Genomic DNA, 23,326 nt, shown 5'->3' on the forward strand with positions numbered 1-23,326 from the left:
GCAGGTGTAACAAAAGTTACCCTCACACTCCATGGATCATACAGTTGTGTGTAATGGTGTTCTAACCTCTCTCCCCTGAGTCTTGGGCTGATGGGAGTCAACAGAAGTTCTTAACATTCTGTGCATTCCTGACAGCTGTTTGCTGCTGGTCAGGCCATGATCCTTTGTACAGTGAAGCATGCTACCACAGGACAGCATCCTATTTTAAAATTGCTCTTCTCACCTGTAACACATGATGGAAAAAATGGAGGAAGTAGCAAGGTGTAGCCCCAAATGACAAGAAAATGGCATTAACCCAGCTCTTGATGTATTTATTTTTTGCTTGATAAGTAAGGCCATGTCTAGACTACAGAGTTAAGTTACATCGACGATCTTAAGTTGCTTTAATACCATCAGTTGTGCACGTCCACACAATTATCCTTGGGTCAGTGAAGTCATTGCTCTTGCATTGATAGAGGGAGCATTGCATTGTGGGTAGCTACCCCACTGAGCAACTCATCACCCTTTGTCACCCTGTGCTGCTGTGAGCTCTGTCAGGTGATCTGGCTGACACTGCAGGATCGTTGGGGGAAGATGATGAAACACACCACGTGTCTAAATTTTAAAGCTTTATTGATAAAAGAATAAAATACAGCAGAGAGTGCTGGGACCGTCTGTTCCCACATCAATCAGGGGGAGAAACTAAGCATTAGAGCCCCAAGCCCTGACCCACTTTCATACTTACACCACGCACGACCCAGACTGGGCCACGTCTAGGTGTAATGTCAGAAGAAGGGGGTGGAGAGCATGGACGTGGAGTGCTGTCCTGGGCCCAGGTCGTCCAAGAATCGTCTGTGTTCTCTGAATTGCTTCAGCTCTCGGGAGGTGTGGGGGTTAAGTTCTGGGCTCTTTTGGGGGGTGACCAAAGACACATTTGGCACCTTCTGAACCTGTTGTTGAAGCACTCCTTGCAGCTAGGTGTTCCACTCAGGGGACCTCTGCTCCTGAGGTCTAGGTTCCGGGTGTAAGGCTTCATGAGCCATGGGAGAAAGGAGTATGCAGGGTCTCCAAAGACCACTATAGGTATTTCCACATCCCCCATTTGAATCTTCTGGTCTGGAAAAAAAGTCCCTGCATGGAGCTTTCTATACAGCCCAGTGTTCCCAAAGATGTGTGCATCATTCACCATCCCTGACCACACCACATTGATGTCAGTGAAATGGCCCTGGTGATCAACTGAAAGAGCTACAGTCAAACCTCTCAATAACGTGCCCCACCATAACGTGAAATCACGCATGATTATAATGCGATCACAGATTGGCTCACCTTTTAGGTATAATACAGTACGGTACTGTACCAATGGTCCCCAACACCATTGCAGGGGAGAGAAGCTGCAGCCCCGCACCTGCTGGGGACAGAGAATTCCGAGGCTGCTGGCTCCGGTGCTCTCTGTCCCCAGCAGATGCGGGGCCCCAGCTTCTCTCTGGCTTCTCCGGGGCGGCCGGGGCCAGTGCTCTCTGTCTCCGGCAGGTGCGGGGCCGTGGCTTCTTTCCCGCTTCAAGAGGAGCTGCGGCTCCCCGCCTGCCGGGGACAGAGAACTCCGGGGCTGCGGGCGCTGGTGCTCTCTGTCCCCAGCAGGCACGGGCCACAGCTTCTCTCCCGCTGCAAGAGGAGCCGTGGCTCCCCACCTGCCAGGGACAGAGAACTCCGGGGCTGCGGCAGGCGCTGGCCGCGGCTTCTCTCCTGCTTCAAGAGGAGCCGCGACTCCCCGCCTGCTAGGGACAGAGAACTCCAAGGCTGCGGGCGCCGGTGCTCTCTGTCCCCGGCAGGCGCGGGGCCACAGCTTCTTTCCGGCATCAAGAGAAGCCGTGGCCCCGCGCCTGCTAGGGACAGAGAACTCCAAGGCTGCGGGCGCCGGTGCTCTCTGTCCCCGGCAGGCGGGAGGGCCGCAGCTCCTCTCCCCTGCAGGGCACTAGGCACCAGAGGCACTAGGTGGTACACCTCAATGCACCGCTTTGGGGACCACTGAAAAACCGACTGGTTTGAAACCCCGCTATACCACGACCCCGCATTTAGCGCGATTGAATTTTTTGGACCCCAAAGGTCGCGTTATAGTGGGGTTTCACTGTACTTCCCTATAGTCTTTCAGATGATGCTGGTTGTACTTGGTCACAAGATGGTCAGGGGCCAAAATTGGGATATGCGTTCCATCTATCACCCCGCTGCAGTTAGGGAATCCCATTGCCTCAAAGCCATCAATTATTTCCTGCACTTTACTTAGAGTCATAGTCCTTCATAGCAGAAGGCGAATAATGGTCCCACACACTTGCATCACCGCAATTTGTGACTGACTGGTAGCAGTCTGGAGTTGCCAGCTTCCACACAGCGATAACCACTCACAGCAAGGACAGCTCTTATTCCAATGTCCTTGTGCTGCAGCAAGCGCCACACTCAATTCCAGGAAGGTGGATTTGAGCATCCAAAATTTCTGCAGTCACTGCTCATCATCCCATACATGCATCACAATGTGATCCCACCACCCCCAGTGCTTGTTTCCCTAGCCCAGTACTGATGGTTCACCATGGCAAGCTGCTCCAGCAGCAATCTTGAATTATTTGTTTCCATGTCAGACACTAGGGCAGGCATCACCAATTCACTCTGTGTTTCACAGCTCATGAAATACTGCAGGACCAATAATACCAGGATGTGTTCATAAGGTTCATCACCAGACTAGTCAGCAGCTCAGGATCCCTGCTGTTAGGCAGAGGTAGCGGGTGCACAGTTTACAAGGGCAATTGAAAAATGCTGTGCAACAAAGTAGGAAGACCTTGGAATGATGGGATGGAAAGAACTTGGGGGAGGGATAGCTCAGTGGTTTGAGCATTGGCCTGCTAAACCCAGGGTTGTGAGTTCAATCCTTGAGGGGGCCACTTAGGGATCTGGGGCAAAAATTGGTCCTGCTAGTCAAGGCAGGGGGCTGGACTCGATGACCTTTCAAGGTCCCTTCCAGTTCTAGGAGATTGGTATATCTCCAATTATTACCTAACTGCATCACCGGATGGTGAGCATGTCACACCCCAATGGCCCCCTCCCTCAGAGAGTCCCCAGGGAAGGCAGATCAGCATTATATGTGGCTAATGCTGTTGCAAGCATCACAAAGCATTTGGGGGAGAGTCAAAGGTGTGTCAATAGGGAGTGGCAGTTTTCTCAGCAGGTATGAGAGGCCGAGAGGGGAGGGAGAAAGAAGAGAGCAGAGAATTAATCAATTCAACACTCCAGCTAGCTGAATCCGAAGATAAGAGCTGGCCCCAGCCAGCCCAAGGGCACAGCTCACAGCCAAGGCTTGGCTGCGAGCCAAGAAAGATGGGGGCTTAAACACTTCTGAGCAGCTGTGAGAAAGAAGAATCCTACTGCCCAGACCTGCAAACCAGCAAGGCAAACTAAAGAAGATAACCAGCAAAGTGTGAAAACACAGACGAGACGACAAGAGGGGGGCGCCGAGCTGCGTGTCCCTGGAGCCAGGGTGTTTTGGGAAAGTTGAAGAGACCATTGGAAGATGGTTTGTACTGGCACAAAGAGCACCAGGAGCAGAGGTCCCCTGCGTGGAACACCTAGCTGCAAGGAGTGCTTCAACAACAGGTTCAGAAGGTGCCAAATGTGTCTTTGGTCAATTGAAAGGTCACTGGTGCTGTCTTCTTTTGGCCAGTTAGACCTCAATGAGGAAAATATTCTGATGGTCATTGTGGCCTGCTGTACTCTACATAATATTTGCAAAGCAAAGGGGGGGGAAAATATTTCCTCAGGGTAGTTTGCAGAAGCTGATTAGCTGGTCGCTGATTTTGAACATCCAGATACCAGGGCAATTAGAAAGGCACAGTGGTAGGCTACTCAGATCAGAGAGGCATTGAAGGAGCATTTTGACAATGATTTGAAGTAATGTGTCTTTATAAGATACATTCAACAGGCAATGATTACTTGCAGCCTTGAATTATCCCTGTAGTGTTTGTTTCCTTAGCGTTAATTGTGGTGAGCAAATATTCCTGCCTATAGCCACTGTGTTTCAATGTTAGTATTAGCCAGTGTGAGTATTTCACAAACTAAGACTTCTTTTATTTCAAAGACTCAAGTTTACTAACAGGACAAAACACCATTTTTTGGTCAAACAGGGGACATGACAATGCATAACAGTCTCAGTTAAGGCTTTCATATCTGTGTGTAACTCCAGCTTTTGTTTGGAAACCAGTCCCTAGGCATGGAGTGCACAGAGTACTGTGAGGGACTGGGAACACACGAGGAATGTGGTGGGAGATTTTGAGGAGGGCATGGAACAGAGTTCTGTATTGGTTGCAGGGGGAATCATGCCTGGGTATGCTCAGATTGCAGGATAATGAAGGACTTCATCATTTCTGTCTGGCCCTCCAGGAGCTTTATATTCACGCCTGCTCCGACCCTCTTCCAGGCTATCCAGCCTCAGTCTTTCATTAATTGTCTTGTTTGTCTATGTGCTGCATCTGTTGACTGCAGCGCTTTGCGAAACATATCCCTCTTACCCCTCCTGGGTCACTGCCTTATCTTATGGAGGTGCTCCACCACTGTGGAGGAGTGGGTCCTCAAAGGCACATCTGCAGATCCCAAAGAAGCAATGAACAGAGACAATATTGTGAGTTTACTCACAGCCGTTAATCACAAAAGTTACACACAGCTCTTTCTAACCGTGCCTGGGCTAGCACCTAGGTCAGTGCAAATCCCAAATATGGTGAGTTCAGGGGTTCTGGTAAGGGGGAATGGGCAAGGGGGACAAAGGGTGGTTCACGAAGGGGGTTACTACAAGTGGCTATGGAGACTATTCTGAGTATTGGTACCCTTTTCCACAGGGTAATTGAACCCGATATCTCACTCCAAAGTGAAACCCAGGATGCTAGGGTGCATTTCCTGCATGCATGTGGCTTCAGATTGACTCCAAATGCTGCTTGCCTGTGTGCCGCTCTGGTCCCTGAAAAAATAATTGCCAGGTGGTATGGCAAAGTTTCCTACAGCGGGGGGAGAAACAAGGCAGTTCTCAGAAGAAACCATTGGCAGAGGATTGCAGAATACCTACAGGAAAGTTTCCTAAAATATCTATGGAGCATTCAAGGGACATCCCCGTGTGCATTAACAAACTTTTCCGCTGTGGACCCACAGTGTAGATAGACAGGCTCTGTTGTTAATTTCTGTCCCTTATCCCACCTCTACCATATGACAAAGTACATGAGAGCTCAATCTCCTCTCACCATGCAGTATCAAAGCAAAATGAGCACTTACCAGAGCTCCTCTCTCCTGCATCCTGCAAGCTGGGACTGGCCAGACCCCTCTGGAGTGGAAAAGAAGTCCTGACTCATCATGCCACCAGATGACCCTGCCATTTGCTTCACTTTGTCCTCCATTGCCACTTCCTTGTCAACCAGTTTCTCATCAGGGTTGAGTCCACTGACCACTGCCTCCAGTCCCCCCGAAATATCCATGGGGCTCCTGGAGGTGGGGTTGCCACTGAGGATGGCATGCAGCTCCTTTAGAAGTGGCAGGTCTTCAGCACCATATCAGAGAGAGAAGGTTGGCCTCCCTTGCCTTCTGTCTCAGATCCTTGATCTTGGCATGGCACTGCTGTGTGTCCCTTTCATGCCCCTTCTCCTACATGCCACTAGCAATCAGCCCATAGCTATCAAAGTTCCTATGGTTGGAGCGAGGATGCGACTGCATAGCCTCCTCCCACCCAGACTCAGCAGATCCAACAGCTCCGGTGTGCTCCACATGGGAGAACATCTGTTGCGGAAAGTTGGCATGGTCAGCTGTGAAGATGTTGTGTGGACTGTGCACACTGAGCAAACAGGAAGAGGAATTTCAAAACTCCCCAGGCCTTTAAATGGGGGAGGGGTACATACCTGAGTACCTTCAGGGCAGTGGAGTTCAAAGTGCTGACCAGAGCAGTCAGGATGGGCATTGTGGAATACTTCTTGGAGTTCAATTATGGCGATGTAACCAAGTACAGTGTCTACGTTGATGCTGTGTTGCTCTAACCATTGTAAAAAGCTCTATGCTGGTTGTCTAGGTGGTTTTATTATGTTGGCATAGCAGGTGAGTTACATCAGTGAGAAGAGCATTGTTGTATGTACACCTCCACTGCGTGATCAACAAAAGCTGACTTTTGTCGACAAAGCTGTGTAGTGCAGAAACGGCCTAAATTGGCTGGCTGAGTCATGTGCCTCATATATCTTTTGTGCAATGGGAGATGTAAAAAAGGATATAATTGCTTTTTAAAGGGTATAGAATAAATGTAAGGAACAACATTGCAAGTCCTTCTCTCCATGGTAATACTAAGCATCAGTCCAGACATCCACCTCACTTTCTTTTTCCCCCCCTGCTCTTTTTCTTTATTTTCTTCTCTTCTGACCATGTTACTTGAGACTCCTATTTTCACAGTGGAACTGGCAAAAAGCCTATTACCAGGGCTGGTCAAATCTATTGCTTCCTGACTAACATTTCCCAGGTGTAGGCTGGTCATGACATTTGTAGAGCCTCAGACTTTCCTAACTAAAGTCAATGAATTTTCTGGGAACAGATTAAATAAATGAGCTGACTCCCGTTTCAAACACAGCTCCGTCTTTCCTTCCTCTTGTCAAGATGCTTATCTGAAGCCTGGCGCACAGAAAAAGGGACAATGGAGAGCAGCAGGCTTCCTTGTCTCTCTTGTTTCCTTCATCCTCAACTAAAAAGAATACAAATGCCTTTCCATTGCATGCTTATGCTCTTGCATTTGCTTAATGGCACACACAGCAGTCACCATTAAAAAGTCAACTTTTTACCACAGCTCTTCCTTAGTGGTATCTAAAATACCTTCACCCCAAGCTCTTTGAGGCAGAGGCAGTCTTTTGTGTGTGTTTGTACAACACCTAGCTCAGTAGGGGCCTGGTCTGTGACTGGAATTCATAAATAGAGGTATGCAAAAAATGTTTGGTGAATAGTAAATTCTCTGAAAATATGTTTTTTGGAGCACCAAATTTATTTGTGAATTGGGGTCAAATATTTGAATAGTTCCAGCTCTGACTTTTCCTTTCAAAATGTCATTTCATTTAAAAAATTACTTATATTAGTTTAAAAATAACCTCAAAAATATTTTAAAAAAAATTCACCCGAGATGGAATAATACCAAAATGCAACCAATCAAAATTGTTTTGGATCAATTGAAGTGTTTCTTTCCTCCTTCAACTAATTTGATTTGTTTTGGTTAGAATTTCAGTGTCAGTTGGATCAAACCAACTTCCCCCACCCAGATTTTCCCATTTGGGCCCTGACCTGAAAAATCAATTATTCACTGAATTCCACTCCTAAGAGCCACCACAATACAAATCATCATCATCATAGGAGAAGTTTGCAGTATCTCAGATAGCAATATGAGGGTAATTATGGTTAATGTTGTTGTTGGTGATGGGGTTTTTTAGTGGTTTTCATTCAACAACTGCATCTTGACTGTTATTGGTTTATTATTGTCTCATCTAATGGAGCTGTTGGGGAAATATTCTCAATACCAAAGAAAATGAGGGAAAAAAAACATTTCACAGGTTCATGAAAAAGGAGAAAACCATCATTTGTTCTCATCTTGGGAAAACATCATTTGTTCTCATCTTGAGCTTTGTTGTGAAAATGAAATGTTATCTACAGCAGAAACTGTTACATTTTGCTACCAGTGTTCCTGAAACAGTTTGGTGGTTTTGAACAGCTCTAATTAGTAAAATCTTTCAAAACATTCTTATTAATCTAGGACTTATTTCTATTAACTGCTTTTCTCCTTTGCCCCCAAACCAACTAGTTGCAATGTCATCAACACAATCAAAAGGCATTATGCTAAAATGACAGACGTTAATTATATAGGAGTGGGGAGGTGAGGGGAAATCTGTGTTTCTTGCTTATGTCAGTAATGGGGCGGGGATTAAAGGTCTTCAGAATGGATGCGGTGGTAACATATCATCTTCTCTTTCTGATATTACACATTCTGTGCCTAAACTTTCTTTTTCATGACAGTTCAAAGGTGCAGGAAGTCTTTCTTTCTACTTGCAAAAATAGCATCCTGGAAAGACAGCATGGGCCAGATTTTTAAAGGTATTTAGGAACCTAACTCCCACTGATTTTAATGGGAATTAGGCACTCAACTATTTTAATAGTCTGTATATAGTATATATTTGGTGGTAATGAAGTTTTAGCATGCCACCATTTTACATAGTCTGTAGCATTGGGATTCTGAGTGCAAAAGCTATTCAAGAAAATCTGTGATGATGCTAATAACAGTCCATGATTATTATATGTTAGGAAGTAAGAAGCATTACTATTTATTATACCTCAATCTCTTCTTGCCAGTTCTCTGTGTAAAAATAGAAACATTTGTATAATGCAGTAGTTAACAAAAGAAGAGCTACAGCAAAATCTGGGAAAGAAAACATACAGCTGAGTACATGTTCTACACACTTTCCAAATGAACCTATTAGAGATGAGAAAACTATTTATAACAATTAATTCCTATCCAGGATCTGGCAGGACCAGAAGCAGAACAGAGGCAAGGACCATCAACATAAATACCTCTTGCCTCCTATGGATTTCTCCAAGAGCAGGAGGTAAACTTAGCCAGAGGTGTAATTTCCAGGTTGGGTAGACAAACCCATGCTAGCTAGCATGCTAAAAATAGCAGTGTATCTGTGGTGGGATAGGGACAAGCTAGCCACCCCAAGTACAATGATGCCTGAAATCTAGTTATATACCTGGGCAGCTAGGCTAGGATGAAAAATCGGGATGGGGGAGGGGATAATAGGCGCCTATATAAGACAAAGCCTCCAATATTGGGACTGTCCTTATAAAATCCAGACATGTGGTCACCCTACAGCTAGCCCATCCTGATGCTCATGACACTGTGACTACACTGCTGTTTTTAGCATGCTAGCACGCATGGGTATGTCTCTTTGAGCTGGAAATTACACCTCAAGATCCAGTGTAGGCATATTCTTAATGGCTCCACGCCCTCCATCTTCCTATACAAGGGGGCATGCCCTGCAATGAAAGGATTGAAATGTATAGGAACATAAAACTGCCACGCTGGATCAGACCATTGTGCTAACTCCTCCAGTATCTTGTTACTGCCAGAGGCCAGTACCAAATGCTTCTGGGGTGAAATCCTGGCTCCACTGAAGTTAATGGGAATTTTGCCATTGGCATCAATGCAGCCAGGATTTCAGCCTTGGGGTTTTGGAGAAGGTAGGGATGGGCAGTGTTAGTATTTTGTATTGTAACTCCAGATAGTCTTGTTATTGTTATAAATATATATTCCCTTTTTAATCCCATTAAACCCTTGGCGTCAGTGATACCCTACGACAATGAGTTCTACAGGCTTAAACATACATTTTGTGAAAAAAGTATTTCCTTTTTATCAGTTTTGAATTTTCCCATCTTTCAATTTCTTAGAATGTGCTCTTGTTCTTGTATTACGAAACAGAATGAATATAAGTTCTGGATCTACCTTCTCTGTACCTTTAATAATTGTATCTACCCTTATCATGGTCCCTCTTGTTTGTCTATCCTCTAAGGTAAATGATCCCAGTAATTTTAATCTTTCTGTTTCATACTGTTTCTACTTTTTGTAATTGTAAGAATGTGAAAAAAGTTTTATAAAAGAGAGAAAATAGCAATTGTGGTAAAACCTTTTTTCAGTTTTCCTGTTAAAAATTAAAAAGTCTGAAGCAGTGTTTTTCCCATATTTCTTCCAACCTTTTTACTTGTTTCTAACTTTTTCATATAAGAGGAAAGTGAGAGGCTTTCTGCCTTTCTCTCCATCTTTTATCTCAGCCCCCTTTTTTTTACTGGGGAAAAAAAGGGGGGAGAGGAATGTAAAAAGGAGAGAGAGAGGAAAACAAATTTGAAAATCCAAAAAATGCAATTGAAAAGAAAAAGGTGTCCATTTTAAAATCCAAATTGGAAAGAAAATGTTGATTTCAGTTCAAACTGTCCTCCAAAAATAATTATTTTTTCTCAGGAAAAAGCACCATTTATCTGCACCATCTCTAAATTACATCTGCCAGTCTATTGCCCATTCAAATAGCTAGGTTAAGTCCCTCAGAAGATCCTTAGAATATTCACTGGCCTGGGGTTACCTAAAACATGTTAATTTTTTTCCACTTCACTGCTCATATTTTTCTCATTAATTAATATAAACAGCATGGGTGCTCCTGTAGAACCTGCTTGTTAACCTTTTGCCATGATGAAAATTAACCATTTAGTCCCTCTCTTTGTTTTCTGTCTCTTAGTGAAGTCTTGATTCTGACTCCAGTCATGTAACAGGTGAATCGACCTTTGTCACTGTGACCCAGATCATGTTACAGGACTTGATTAGAAACCTTACTTTGGTAAAATCTCTGTTGGCATCATGCATTTTGCTAGAGCAAGGACTGCAGGATTTAGTCCAAACACGCTGGGAAAATTGATTTATTTTCTAAAAGATATAATCTAGATATTATTTTGGGGGAATTCTGTGACCTGTGTTATAATCAGATTAAACTAGTTGATCATAAAGGTTCCTTCTGGCCTTGGAACCTATGAAAGGAAAAGATTTTAGAGTAAGCATAGTTTCTGAAACAGGGTGGTCAGCCCCTTTAAGGGCCAGTGGATCTGGGCTAGGGTGACCAGACAGCAAGTGTGAAAAATCTGGATGGGGATGGGGGGTAATAGGAGCCTATATAAGAAAGAGACCCAAAAGACCCAGACCTATAAAATTGGGACATCTGCTCATCCTAGTCTGGGCCAGCCATCACTGTTTGTTTATCATATCTAAGCTGAGAAGAGGCCAGGTGATCCTTATAGAGGTCTGAGAGAACTTACTTGGAAAGGGGCTCCAGGAGAGAGATGGTGTCCTGTGTTAGGGGGATTGAAGGGAAGCATGTAGTGTTTTGAGCCCTGAGAGAAGCAAAGGGAAAATTTCTGAAAGCTGTAGGAACTGCTTTGGTTGTCTGTTTGGGTGAATAAACTGCCCTGAAAGAAGGGCCTGAAAGAGACTTGGGCAGGATAGTGAGTCCTTCCTGAGCTGAGGAGACAGGCCAGCAGCTTATAATTCCATATGGTTAAGTATTCATATTGCAGATAAAAGTATTTTCCTTTCGAAAATAAATATTTCATTTTCATGGCAGTACATTTCAGGACAGAAGGAATTGCATTTATTTTGCAGTTACCATTTTTATTACAGAAATATATTTTTATTCACTATTTTAGTTTTCCATCTCAGCAAACTTGCCTCATCATCAAACAGAAAAGAATAGTAAAATGAGGCTAGGCTATGCTATGTTTTAATGGCTAAAGGGCAATTGCCAGGTCTCGGGTTTGTTAATGAGCAGCTGGATTGTGGGGAAAAGCTCGTTAAATTTGTCACAGTGTTTATCTAGATGCCTCAGTAATCATAGCTTGGAAATAGGTTGACTGATCAAAGGAAAGTAATGAATATGCATGTTAACAAGGTGTACTTTCTGGTTAGTCAACATTACCCACTTTTTAAGCTTTGATACACTTCTGTGATCTCCTCCACAGAGAGGAGTTGCAAATTCTTTGCTTTACCACAGACTTCACTCCTCCGCCCTCCTGAAGACTTTTTGTTGCCTGGTATTAGCATAATGCAGAACTCAAGATACTCCAGTAACTCCAACTGAGTCCTGTCAAACTCACAATTCAAGACTTACATTCTATGATGATCGATGCCATGTGCAATCCCACTGAGGTCAGTGGAGTCTCACAGGATGTAAGTCTCTTAGCATTTCCATGAGAACCTGTAATTTACTTCCCATGAGTCTGGATTATATGCCACACAGTGCATTTTAAACTGGAAATGCACAGACTCCGAGTTGGATGGGCCCAATGTGCTCAAGTGGAGGAGAGAGATTCAAATGACAGTTTGGGAGGGATATAAATCCTCATGTTTCAAGACATAAGCTACCCTAACACCGTAGTGAAGAAACTTTCCCTATGGCCAATTATTCCATAACAGCCCACTTTGGGGTTTCTCTCACCTCCACTAATGTTTTTGGTATAGACCACAGTCAAAGGTAGGATTGTAAAACGGAAGAACCAAGGGACTGATAAGGTAGGAAAATTCCTGTTCCCATGAAAATATAGTGCAGAACAACATCTGGGTAAATGGTGAAAGATAAATTGGGCTTTGAAAATTCTCTGAGTTTTAGTAATCTATGATGTTCATCCGTGACAGAGATAAGTAATTTTTTTTATGAGTGTTAAACTGACAATGTCCCTTTAGTAGGTTTGCTGTTTCGAATGACATCAAACAGCTAGTTGCAAATCATATTTTAAAAATTACTTCTACTATTAAGCAATGTTTAGGATACAGAGGGGTGTTTTTTGTTTGTTTGTTTGTTTGTTTGTTTGTTTGTTTGTTTGTTTGTTTTAAAAGAAAGAAAAGCATGTTCAGGAGTTACATTTGTCTCTGCCAAGTAGTAAAACCCATTTACCAGTAGGTTCAATACAAGTAAATTTGGCAGAGTGTCAGCATTATATTAGCATCCTCTAGTACTTTAAAGGGATTTCAAATGTCAGGAATTTTACTTGTTGAAAAATAGAACAGATGTTGAACAGGAAGTACATCTAGTTCCAATTCTGCATTTAGGAATAATGTGAAATGAACAGGGAGATTAGAAAGTAAGGAAATCATGCTGTAAATTAAGAGCTGTGCATGTGCAAGTGGTAATGTTTCATGGCTGTCTTTAATACTGTGCAAATTCCCCAACGACTTAAATGAAAGTTTATGCTGTATTAACAGAGCTTTCTCCCCTAACACCTTTTGGAACAATACTAATTTGCCAGGTGTGCTGGGTGAAAATGATTTTGCCTTCTGGCAGAGAAAAGTGATGTTGATAGTTATTGTTAGATAAATCTACTCCTTTGAGTTTCTATTTAATACATTTAAACTACTTGCAGTGTCACACATTCATATTGTAATGAAGGTTTTGATAGTTGTAACCAGAAATTCTTAACTGTGAAATCATACACTTATAAGGTTATATATTTTAGGAGTTCATGCTCAGCCTGATTTTAAAAGCTGGAGAGTCTCAGTTTCTGCCTTTGTAATTGAATTGGTCTCTTTGATCCCATGAAAAAACGGTACAGAACAAGTAGAGTCTTTCCTGAGTAATAAAGAAATTATTCAAATTCAATCTCATTCAGCAGAGAGTTCCACTGAGATGGCTCCAGTTGTTTCCATGAAAATCTGAAAGAAATAACCTACCCTTTGATGCTGAGTAACACAAAGTAGGGATTCTGCTATGTCAAGACTGGTGTTTTTAAGTCAAGGCCAAGGTAGCTGAGCCAGTGAACAATTTCACTGATAATACTTGCTGTCCACATGTGTGAAATCAGGCAAGAGTTGCACACCAGAGAATGTTTGAGAAGGATACAAAACAGCACAGGCAAGAAAAAAGGACCAATGACACAGTGAGCCTGATTCTGATCTCATTTACATCAATGTGAATCTGAAGTAACTTCACTGAAATGGAATAACTCCTGATTTATACCAATGTTAGTAAATTCTCAGTCTGGCCTAGTGTATAATGAAGCCACACTCCTCATATTTCTTGGCATCCCAAGTGATGCATGAAATCACATTGGGCCTGATCATTATTATAGCCATTATAGTTACACCATTATGGCCATTATAGTCACACCTTGTCATAAACAGACAGCTAAGGGTTAATTCCTCTTTTACCTGTAAAGGGTTAAGAAGTTCACAATACCTAGCTGACACCTGACCAGAAGGACCAATAAGGGAACAAGATACTTTCAAAGGTTGGGGGTGTGGTGAGGGGGAAAGGTCCTTGGTCTGGGCTGTGTGCACTTTTGCCAGACAGGGAGAAGGAACCATCCCACTCTTAACAGGGTAAAGATAAGATACTTTCAAAGAGGGAGGAGGCGAAAAGTCTTTTGGCTGTTCTGTGTGTGCTTTTGCTGGAGTCAGAGATCCAGAAAACAACCATCTAACCCTTGTTTAAATTAGTGAGTATTTAAATAAGAATGTGGTAGAATTCTTTATTTTTCTCTTTGTCATTTCTTTTGCAAACATAGAGGGAGAATCAAATTGGGTTTTTGTGTAACTTTAAGGTTTTGCCCAGAAGGAAATCCTCTGTGTTTTAAATCTGTTGTCTGTGAGATCATCTTGCTTTCTAATCTCACAGAGGTATTCCTTTCACCCTTTTTCTTTAATTAAAAGTCTTCTTTTAAGAACCTGATTGATTTTTCCTTGTTTTAAGATCCAAGGATTTTGGATCTGGGCTCACCAGGAATTGGTGGGGGGAATTTTCTTGAGTCTACCCAGGAAAAAGGGTATAGAGACTTGGGGGAGGGAAATTAGTCAAATCCTGCCAGGAAAGGGGGGATAAGGACTGGGGAAAATTAGGGAAAGGCAGAATTCCCAAATGGCTCTCCCTCAAATGTTTTTTTAAAACATTTGGTGGTGGCAGTGACTGTTTTGCCTAAGCTGGTAAAAATAAGCTTAGGGGTTATTCATGCAGGTCCCAACATCTGTACCCTAAAGTTCAGAGGGTGGGGGTGGGGACACGCACTTCACTTCTTCCCAAGCAGCCCAAAAGGAGAGAGAAAAAATCTTACTGGTCTTTGGTTCAAAATGAATCCCACCGAGCTGCCACCATGTCAAGGTGCCCCCCCCCCACTCTGAACTGAATAACCCAATTTGATTCTCCCTCTATTTTGCAAAAGAAATTAAAAATAGAAATAAAAGTAATTTAATATATTCCTTTTCTAATTACCCACTACCCTGTTAGGAGTGGGATGGTTCCTTCTTCCTGTCTGGCAAAAGCCCACACAGCCCAGACCAAAGACTATTCCTCCCCCCACCCCACCCCCCAACGTTGAAAGTATCTTGTTCCCTTCTTGGTCCTTCTGGTCAGGTGTCAGATAGGTATTGTGAACTTCTTAACCCTTACAGGTAAAAGAGGTATTAACCCTTAACTGTTGGTTTATGACACACCTGTAGATAGGCAATGTCCTCATGTCCCACTGTGGAGACTGCACAAGGCTGTGTTTCACATCCCTTAAGATCATCTGAGTTTGTTTCACTTTTCCTCTTGGGAAGCAATCTGATCTCATTTATCTGTCTGTTTAATGGGCATTCAGAGTTCTCTCGTCAAGCTGCCTGGGGTTGCTTTATCATGTGTTTTTTCCACTCTGGCTCTGCATGCTACCTGAAAGGAAAGGAATGCAGCAGTGCAGGGATGTAAGCTGTGCTCATCCCCCTTTGGGCTGCAGCCAGGCCCTCTTTCTTGCTGCTGCACAAAGCTATAACACAAATGTTGCCCAAAACCATGACGACGTCTGTACGCTGAGTGGCGGACAAGTGCCACCCTTCAGCGATGTCATTCTTTTCATATCAGGCACACAGTATACAGAAATGTGAGCATGTATCTTTAAAGTCTAATCATCGGCTTGTGTGCACTGAGAGAAATTTTGTGTTGATATATGTAAATAAAGATAGAGAGTCCAATCCTGAACTTTTTACCAAATCCGTTCAGCCAAAACTCCCCCAGCCCAGTACCTTAGCAGGTACAAATAACTCTCACGGGCTTCAGAAGAATGTATACATATCCTGGTAGTGCTGGTGGGGAGAAATTGGCCCCCCCATTTGGATGGGACCAGATTTAGGTTGATGATGATTAGCAGAGTTCTATAACAATTGAAGGAAATCTTGAACAAATCACTGTTTTTAGGTCAGCCACTGAAGACAGTCTGTTAGTGCAAGTTATAAACTGCTTTAGGGCTATAAAGTGGCTTTAGAAAATTTGTTATGCTTCGGGACAATAACCTCTCCCTCCCCCCCCATAATATTCAGATTTTTTAATGCACTATCAGGTTGGAGTAATATCTCTCTGGGGAGTAGTAAAAGCAAATGGGAGTACTTTTTTAGATGCATGTGATCACAGTGTGGAGATGTCTAGAAATGTAGTGATGAAAAGGTCTGGTATATACAACACATTCATCACAAATCAAGCCCGTAGAGCTTCTTCAGATTTACAGCAGCATAAATGAGAGTAGGATTTATCCCATCTACTTCTGTTTCTTTTCACCAACTCTGTATTTTTGCTCTAAAATTAGAATGTTGTAATTAAATATCAGTTGACTAGAGGTTCATTTGAATCTTTTATTTTCCCAGTTTTTAACAGACACTAACGTCTAGTTTTACTCATTTTGCACTGCAGAATAAACCTTTGAAATATGTAAGTACATCACTTCTTCAATTGTGACAAGAACATCACTTCTTCAATTGTGACAAGAACTGAATTGCCATGGGAAAATGCAAAATGGCCCTTGCTATGACATACTGCACATTTCTTGGGGGGAAGGAGGGAGCTCACAATTTATAGTAAATTGTGTACAGGTAGAACATGATCTTTTATAGATTATATTACAGTATAACTCTATTCTTAGATTTTTTTATCATGCACATAAAATAGTCTCAGAATGTATCTTTTAAATATAAATATATTTAATCCTATTAGTCATAATAATCAACTTTGCAGACCAATATTCCAGAAAGTCCAATAGTCTATTCCTAATAGCAGAGCGTTTTCCATGATGAAGCAGTGCTGGTGAATAGAGCGGGGGACTAGTTTATAATAGTTATAATAGTTAATAATAGTTTATCACAGAAAAATGCAGTTTGGGATCAACTGAAACTTCTTTGTGAATAGTATCAGAGGGGTAGCCGTGTTAGTCTGGTTCTGCAGAAGCAGCAAAGAATCCTGTGGCACCTTATAGACTAACAGATGTTTTGCAGCATGAGCTTTCGTGGGTGAATACCCACTTCTTCGGATGCAAGTCTTGCATCCGAAGAAGTGGGTATTCACCCACGAAAGCTCATGCTGCAAAACGTCTGTTAGTCTATAAGGTGCCACAGGATTCTTTGCTGCTTCTTTGTGAATGTGAATCATATTGGGTGAATAACTTCCCCTTAAAAATGATACTTTAAAAAAAAAGTCAAAACCTTATGTTTAAATCAAGATTTTGTTTTGAAATTTAGCTACATGTATTTTAAAAAATGAACCAAAAGGGTAAAAACCACTTGAAAACAATTTAAAAAATCAAAAAATGGGGAAAAAATAATTTCAGGTCAAACAAAACATTTTATTCAACACAAAATGTACATTTTCAACTTTCTGGTTTGGCAATGAAAACCAAAAGCTTTCTGTTTTATATCAACCTGAAATTATCTTTTTTTCAGATTCTTTGGTCAAAGTCAAAACAATTCTGTATTTGTTCTGTTCTGCTTGTGAAATCACAGGGACCCAGGCATATGTGGAACCAGCTTCTTGTCCCTGCCAAAATAGGGGTGAAATTACTTCACTGCCACACTCTTACCTATTCCAGCTACATGGCCACAAACACTTCCACACTACTGTGGAGGGACGTATGGAATAAAGCACCATAGCATGTGGGCAGTGCAAAACTTCAGTGGCTGTCTTTACAGCCTCTCTGACCATGCAGTGGAGCAGCATTTGCACTTCAGAAAGTGGGTTAATGCTGCAACACCTAGCATCCTAGTCCATCTTACATGAGTAAAGAGTATAAAGGGTAACTCTCTGTTTTTCTATGTTGCAAAGGAAAGAGGAAGGGAGAGAGAAGGGCTTTCACCCAGACTCGTTCCCTCAGGAACCCCTCAAATAATACAGCATGCAAATAACCAAGAAAATCAGCATGTGACCTAAATGAAAAAGTACAAACCTACCTTAAGAGTAGATTACTCCCATCTCCAAAATGCCCTATACCTTGAAAAAAAAATATCCTCTCCTACTTGCTGGTTGGGACCAGCACAGGTAGTGGGTCATATAAAATGATTTTGCCTAGAGGAATCTTAGCTCCCTCCACAGAGCAATTCATCCCCAATAATCTATCACAGAGGAAAAATCATTGCTTGTTTTTAAAGATTCTCAGCTCTTGTGAAGTCTGATAAAACCTTGACAGTTCACATGCCAGCACTTGATTGTATATATTGTATTTTGCTTTACACCACTACCCAGATGATAGTACTTGCTGGCTGAGACAGCAAGGAGCTCATACAACCTTTCTCTTGTGACGAGGACACTTGCTTCTGTATGGCAGGGAGGAATTAAATTATCAAGAGTATATTCTTCCCTTGAAGCCAACACATGAACCAGCCACCATGAAAGCTAATTGAAGGTACATGCTGCACTGTATGAGAAGAAAATGTACCTTGTTGGGAATATGCTTACACAAATGTAGAGAGGAGAGATGGGGTAAAGGGATGTTTTATTTTTCCACTAATGTTTGTCTGTGAAGATATCTGGATCCAGGTGTAGGATCCATGGATCTTGGAAGGTGTAGTGTAGCTGTCATGGTTTTACCCTCACTTGAAACTGGGGGATTTCAAGTTGAGGACCAGCATGTATCCCCCCACCCTAAAATCCTAGGGTAGGTCCCCTTTTTGCCGCCACCACCCAGTCAATTTCGTGGGCCGGGACACCCCTGTTTTCCCCCTGCCTCTTTCCAAAGACGTTCCCTGGGGAAACACAGATCAACTCACAGAGAGAGAAACCTTCCCCCTCCCCTCTCTGCCCGGAGATAAGTCTGTCTCACCACCGAGAGGGAGTTTCTTAGCCCCTCCCCCTGTATCCACAGTAGAGGGATTTAATCAAATCTTTATAAAAAGAATTTATTAAAAGAAAAACAAGAAAATACAGAATCTCTATGAGTCCAAGCTGGACACTCATAGGGTATAACCTTGCTAAGTTCTGGAGAGAATCCTCTCTCCTTCTCAGTACAAACAATATAGGCAGAATTAAGAATAATCAATAGCAAACACACAGAATTGCAAACATAGGATTATTAGATGAGGACACAAAGTACCTTTCTAATACTCACTATTTTGACTAGAAGAAATTAGTTCAGAAAGGTGGAAATTTGTAGCAGACTTGATTAAAACATCTGGACTCTTGTAACTCCAAACGGCTAAGAACAACACACACAGAAACAGAGGGAAAAAGTTCCCTCCTAGGAGTTTCAAATTCTCTTCCCTGATTGGTCCTCAGGTCAGGTGCCTACCAGGTACTATGTTTTAACCCTTTACTAAGTACTTATGACAGTAGCAATGGAGGTATGTCTGTAAATGTGGTTATGGCAGGGTCTGTTGCTGCTTTGAGTTGGTGTGTCCTGGTCTGTGGGGAAATTGATTCTGATGATGACCTTGGTGAGATTGTGGGGCTGTTTGAAGTGGGGGGATTGGGAAAGATTTCTTTCAGGATGTGCTGCCCATCGAGTCAGGGTTGTATTTGTTTAATGATATGATATATAGGTTCCAGTGTAGGGTGATAGGTGACAACTATCAGTGTACAGTCAGGAGAGTGTGGGAGTCCTGTCTCAAAACAGGTTTTCTCAGGGTATTTGGGTGGGTCATTGCGTGATGAATTCTATTTCTCTGGTGGAGTGTCATAGTTTGATGAAGATAGTTTTAAGTGTGTTAAAGTGTGTGTCCCAGACTTTATTTTCAGAGCATATTCTGTGGTATCTGAGTTCCTGGCTGTGGATAACAGATTTCTTGGTGTGTTTGGGGTGATTACTGTATCTGTGAAGGTAATTTGGAGCTTGGGAGTGAAAAACGAAGATGAAATTGCCATTTCTGTTCACTAAAAGCAAAATTTCCCTCTTCCATCCAGATGATAGTACTGAACTTTAGCATTCTGTGGGCCAATCTGTGGAATATCAATGGAAGATCAGCACATACAGGTAGGGCAGAACTCTGAAGTTGAGTGTTACTGTCTAGATCTCAGTGGAGAATTTTGCCCTCAGACTTACATAAGAAAGACCATACTGGGTCAGATCAAAGGTCTATCTAGCCCAGTATCCTGTCTTCCAACAGTGGCCGATGCCAGGTGCCCCAGAGGGAATGAGTAGAACAGGTAATCAATCATCAAGTGATCCATCCCCTGTTGCCCATTCCCAGCTTCTGGCAAACGGAGGCTAGGGACACCATCCCTGCCCATCCTGGCTAATAGCCATTGATGGACCTATCCTCCATGAACTTATCTAGTTCTTTTTTGAACCCTGTTATAGTCTTGGCCTTCACAACATCCTCTGGCAAAGAGTTCTACAGATTGACTGTGCGTTGTGTGAAGAAATACTTCCTTTTGTTTGTTTTAAAACTGCTGCCTATTAATGTCATTTGGTGATCCCTAGTTCTTCTTTTTATTACATGTGTGGCAAGCATCTGATCTTTGAAAATTTCTGTAAGAGACAGTTTTTAAAACCCTACTGTCAGAGTGTGAATAGCCTTAAGCTGACTCACCACTCTGAGCTCTTGATAAATGCACACACATGAGGCAAATTATGTAGATAATTGGTCAAAGACTCAGTGATTAACCTGTTAACAGGGCGGCTCAGCTCATCATCTGAGAACAGCTAAAAGAGAGACAGGAAGAGGAAGAAAAGAGAAGGGTAGTCTTGGTTTGGCTTCAATTGAAGGAAGGAACAGAGAAGTCTAGGCCCCCAATGGGATGATCTCTCTTCCTCCTCTCACCCTGAGTCTAGGAAGAATATAAGAACCTCAAGCTCTGGAGAACTTGTTCTGTTCTTTCACACTGTAAATAAAGTACTTGGTGCTGAACTTGCCATGAGTTCTGTATGAGGACTGTCTGCAGTAAGGAATCCAGTGTGAGAGAGACCCACCCTGAGACACCCACATTTTTGAGAGACTGCCATTACTTGGTTCCATGAAAATCATTTGCAAAATTCTCATTGGCTTCAATGGGGCCAGGAATTCACCTCAGGTTGAAATTTGAAATATATCAATATAATGAACATATAACTTTTCTTCCTTGTTGTACTTTTCTCAAATAATGACTTTGAGCTGTATGAATCTAGTAACATGCAGGGAATTTTGGATGGGGTACAGACCTATCAATCTGAATAATATCATTTTTTTCCTGATATTGTTTAATGATCATTTCTTTTTCAGTAAATGTCACTTACACAGCAAGATAAAATATTTTATTATTTACTCCTGTTCTCCACTGTAAATTGAGTCAGCTTGTTCTAACTTCTTTTATTGGAATATACCATTTTATCATTCATTCCAGTATAGTAGGATTCTTTTGGAGTTCCGCTTGCTCAAAACATAATGTATTAGAAAGCAAAGGCTAAGGAATTGTCTCTTTCCTTCTGAAAGACTATTTCCCTTTTTGTCTTCAGAGAGACAAGGTGGGTGAGGTAATATCTTTTATTGGACCAACTTCTGTTGGTGAGAGAGACAAGCTTTTGAGATACACAGAACTTTTCTTTTGGTCTGAGAAAGGTGCTCAGAGAGTCACAGTTAAATACATGGTTGAACAGATAGTTTAGCATGAGTATGCAGTAGTGTTGTAGTGATGTTGGTCCCAGGATATTAGCGGGACAAGGTAGGTGAGTTAATATCTTTTATGGGACCAACTTCTGTTGGTGAGCGAGACCTTGTTCCTTGTTCGCTCAGGTGTCTGATGGTAAATGCAGTTAGAAGAAATACTCATTGTTGACTAATAAACACTGAAAGTGTGATAAATCATTCTTAATGAAGGTTCTGTCTGATAAGCCATTGGAAACGGAACTCTGTTGAGCAAAGCAACATGACTCTTAACTAGCACTTGAAAGACACATTGAAAAGTGTTCTCTCAATTATACATACAGAACTGCGGACACAGTTTATCAAGAGAGGAGATAATATTTGCAGAGCAGGAAATCTGACAAGACTCTGGCCTTCAGTAATCTTAAACTAGATTCTGTAGATTATTGCCCTGCCTTTGAAGGAAAAATATAAAATCAATGTAAGTAGGCAAAACACAAGCCAGGGGAGGAGAGGAAAGCAAGCTTTCATTACAACCTCACCATCTTGACCATTTTTAATATTACCTTGTTATTTGCATAACCCCACTAAAATTAATGGGACTACTCATGCAGTGGGCTATTATTCAATGGGAGTAAGTGCATCAGAATTTGACCCTTATTTTACAGCTCACGTTCTGGTAAAGAAATCATGCTAACCATAGTGCACCACTAAAGGTCTAAAACACAAGGAAAGAGATTATTAGGGTGATCAGAAGGAAGAAGCTTGAAAACTCAATACTGTATATGGTACAGGGCCTGATGGAGGATCATCTCTGAACACCTTCAAACAGGCAAAAAAAAAAGGTTGTTTTTGCTGCCTTCAGTTTCCCCCCTTCCCCTTTGGAAGCTTTCTCTCAGTGCAGCATTGATTCTCTCGAGCCTGGCAATTGCAAGGAGACCTGATGGCTAGTACATTTCTTTCTTTCTTTCTTAAACATGCCTGCCTAAGGCAGCTTTTAGATGTCAGTGGAGAGAGTGCTAAGCCAAATGAATCCATTAAGCAATAATGTGATTGGTGACAGAAGGGCAACTCTACCTTGTCTTCGTTATCCTCAACCGCCTCCTCCAAGGCACAATTGAACAAGGTGTTTGTTCATTTTAATGATTCTCTGCTTTAATGGAAGACAGAAAAGTAATTCAGTTACTAATAATGGCTCCAGCAATATTTTTCTGTGATAGGCTCTGGATTCAGTAGCAAGTATCACAGCCACAGATTTATGGAAAACTAGAGCTGCTGCTTATGCTGAGCTCTCCAATGCATAAAGCATCTGTGCATCTGAATTGTCCAGAGATGCAGTCATGTGAACCGTCTGACAGAAAGTTGGATCAAGTCGTTACAGTTATAGTCTCAACTAAATGTGTGATGATTCAGCCATTAAACTCCCATCAGAGTTAACAAAAGTTATGGGCGTCAGAGCTTAAAATGAAAGAAAACTGGAAAGGAACATAATTTTTCTGGATTACATAAAGTCAATCATTTGTCTTTCTTCTAGTTTCCCCCCAGTTCAAGCCTTGGTCTGTGCAACTTTCATTTATCCTAGTGGGACCAGAATGGCTCAAGTCCCACACACCAAGTTAAGAATATAACCCTTAGGCAGATGGGAAATAAATTAACAAGGAGCTGTCATCTGACGGAAAGAGATTAAACAAAAGTATTACAATAAACTATTAAATGATTCTAAAATATACAGGAATAAGGGGAAAAGAAATATATGTCCTGTGATCTGACAATATTTGCATCATTCTTTAAAAACATACCAAAAGACTTTCCCTTTCACAGTTACTTTTGCTCTGTATTTACACAAACAGGGTGAAGAATGTGCAAAAACTCATTTTGAATGAATCTGCAGTACCACGCTGAGTCTCTGTAAGGTGAAATATAAGATACAATGTGTGAAGT

General features: G+C 42.1%; 1 long non-coding RNA gene across 2 annotated transcripts in view; it reads left to right on the forward strand.

The window, feature by feature from the left end:
* The first annotated feature begins 7,315 nt into the window (after window positions 1-7,315).
* LOC123369894 overlaps window positions 7,316-23,326 on the forward strand; it is a 28,983-nt gene continuing 12,972 nt past the window's right edge. The window contains exons 1-4 of one of the 2 annotated variants that reach the window (XR_006579178.1): window positions 7,316-7,412; window positions 16,211-16,274; window positions 18,075-18,234; window positions 19,728-19,797. This is a non-coding gene — a long non-coding RNA (uncharacterized LOC123369894). Of the gene's footprint in view, window positions 7,413-13,895; window positions 13,925-16,210; window positions 16,275-18,074; window positions 18,235-19,727; window positions 19,798-23,326 lie in introns of those variants that run through there. The other variant, XR_006579177.1, reaches the window with a different exon arrangement.

The sequence above is a fragment of the Mauremys mutica genome, chromosome 4 (assembly GCF_020497125.1).
Source record: "Mauremys mutica isolate MM-2020 ecotype Southern chromosome 4, ASM2049712v1, whole genome shotgun sequence".
In the NCBI taxonomy this organism is placed as follows: Eukaryota; Metazoa; Chordata; order Testudines; family Geoemydidae; genus Mauremys; species Mauremys mutica.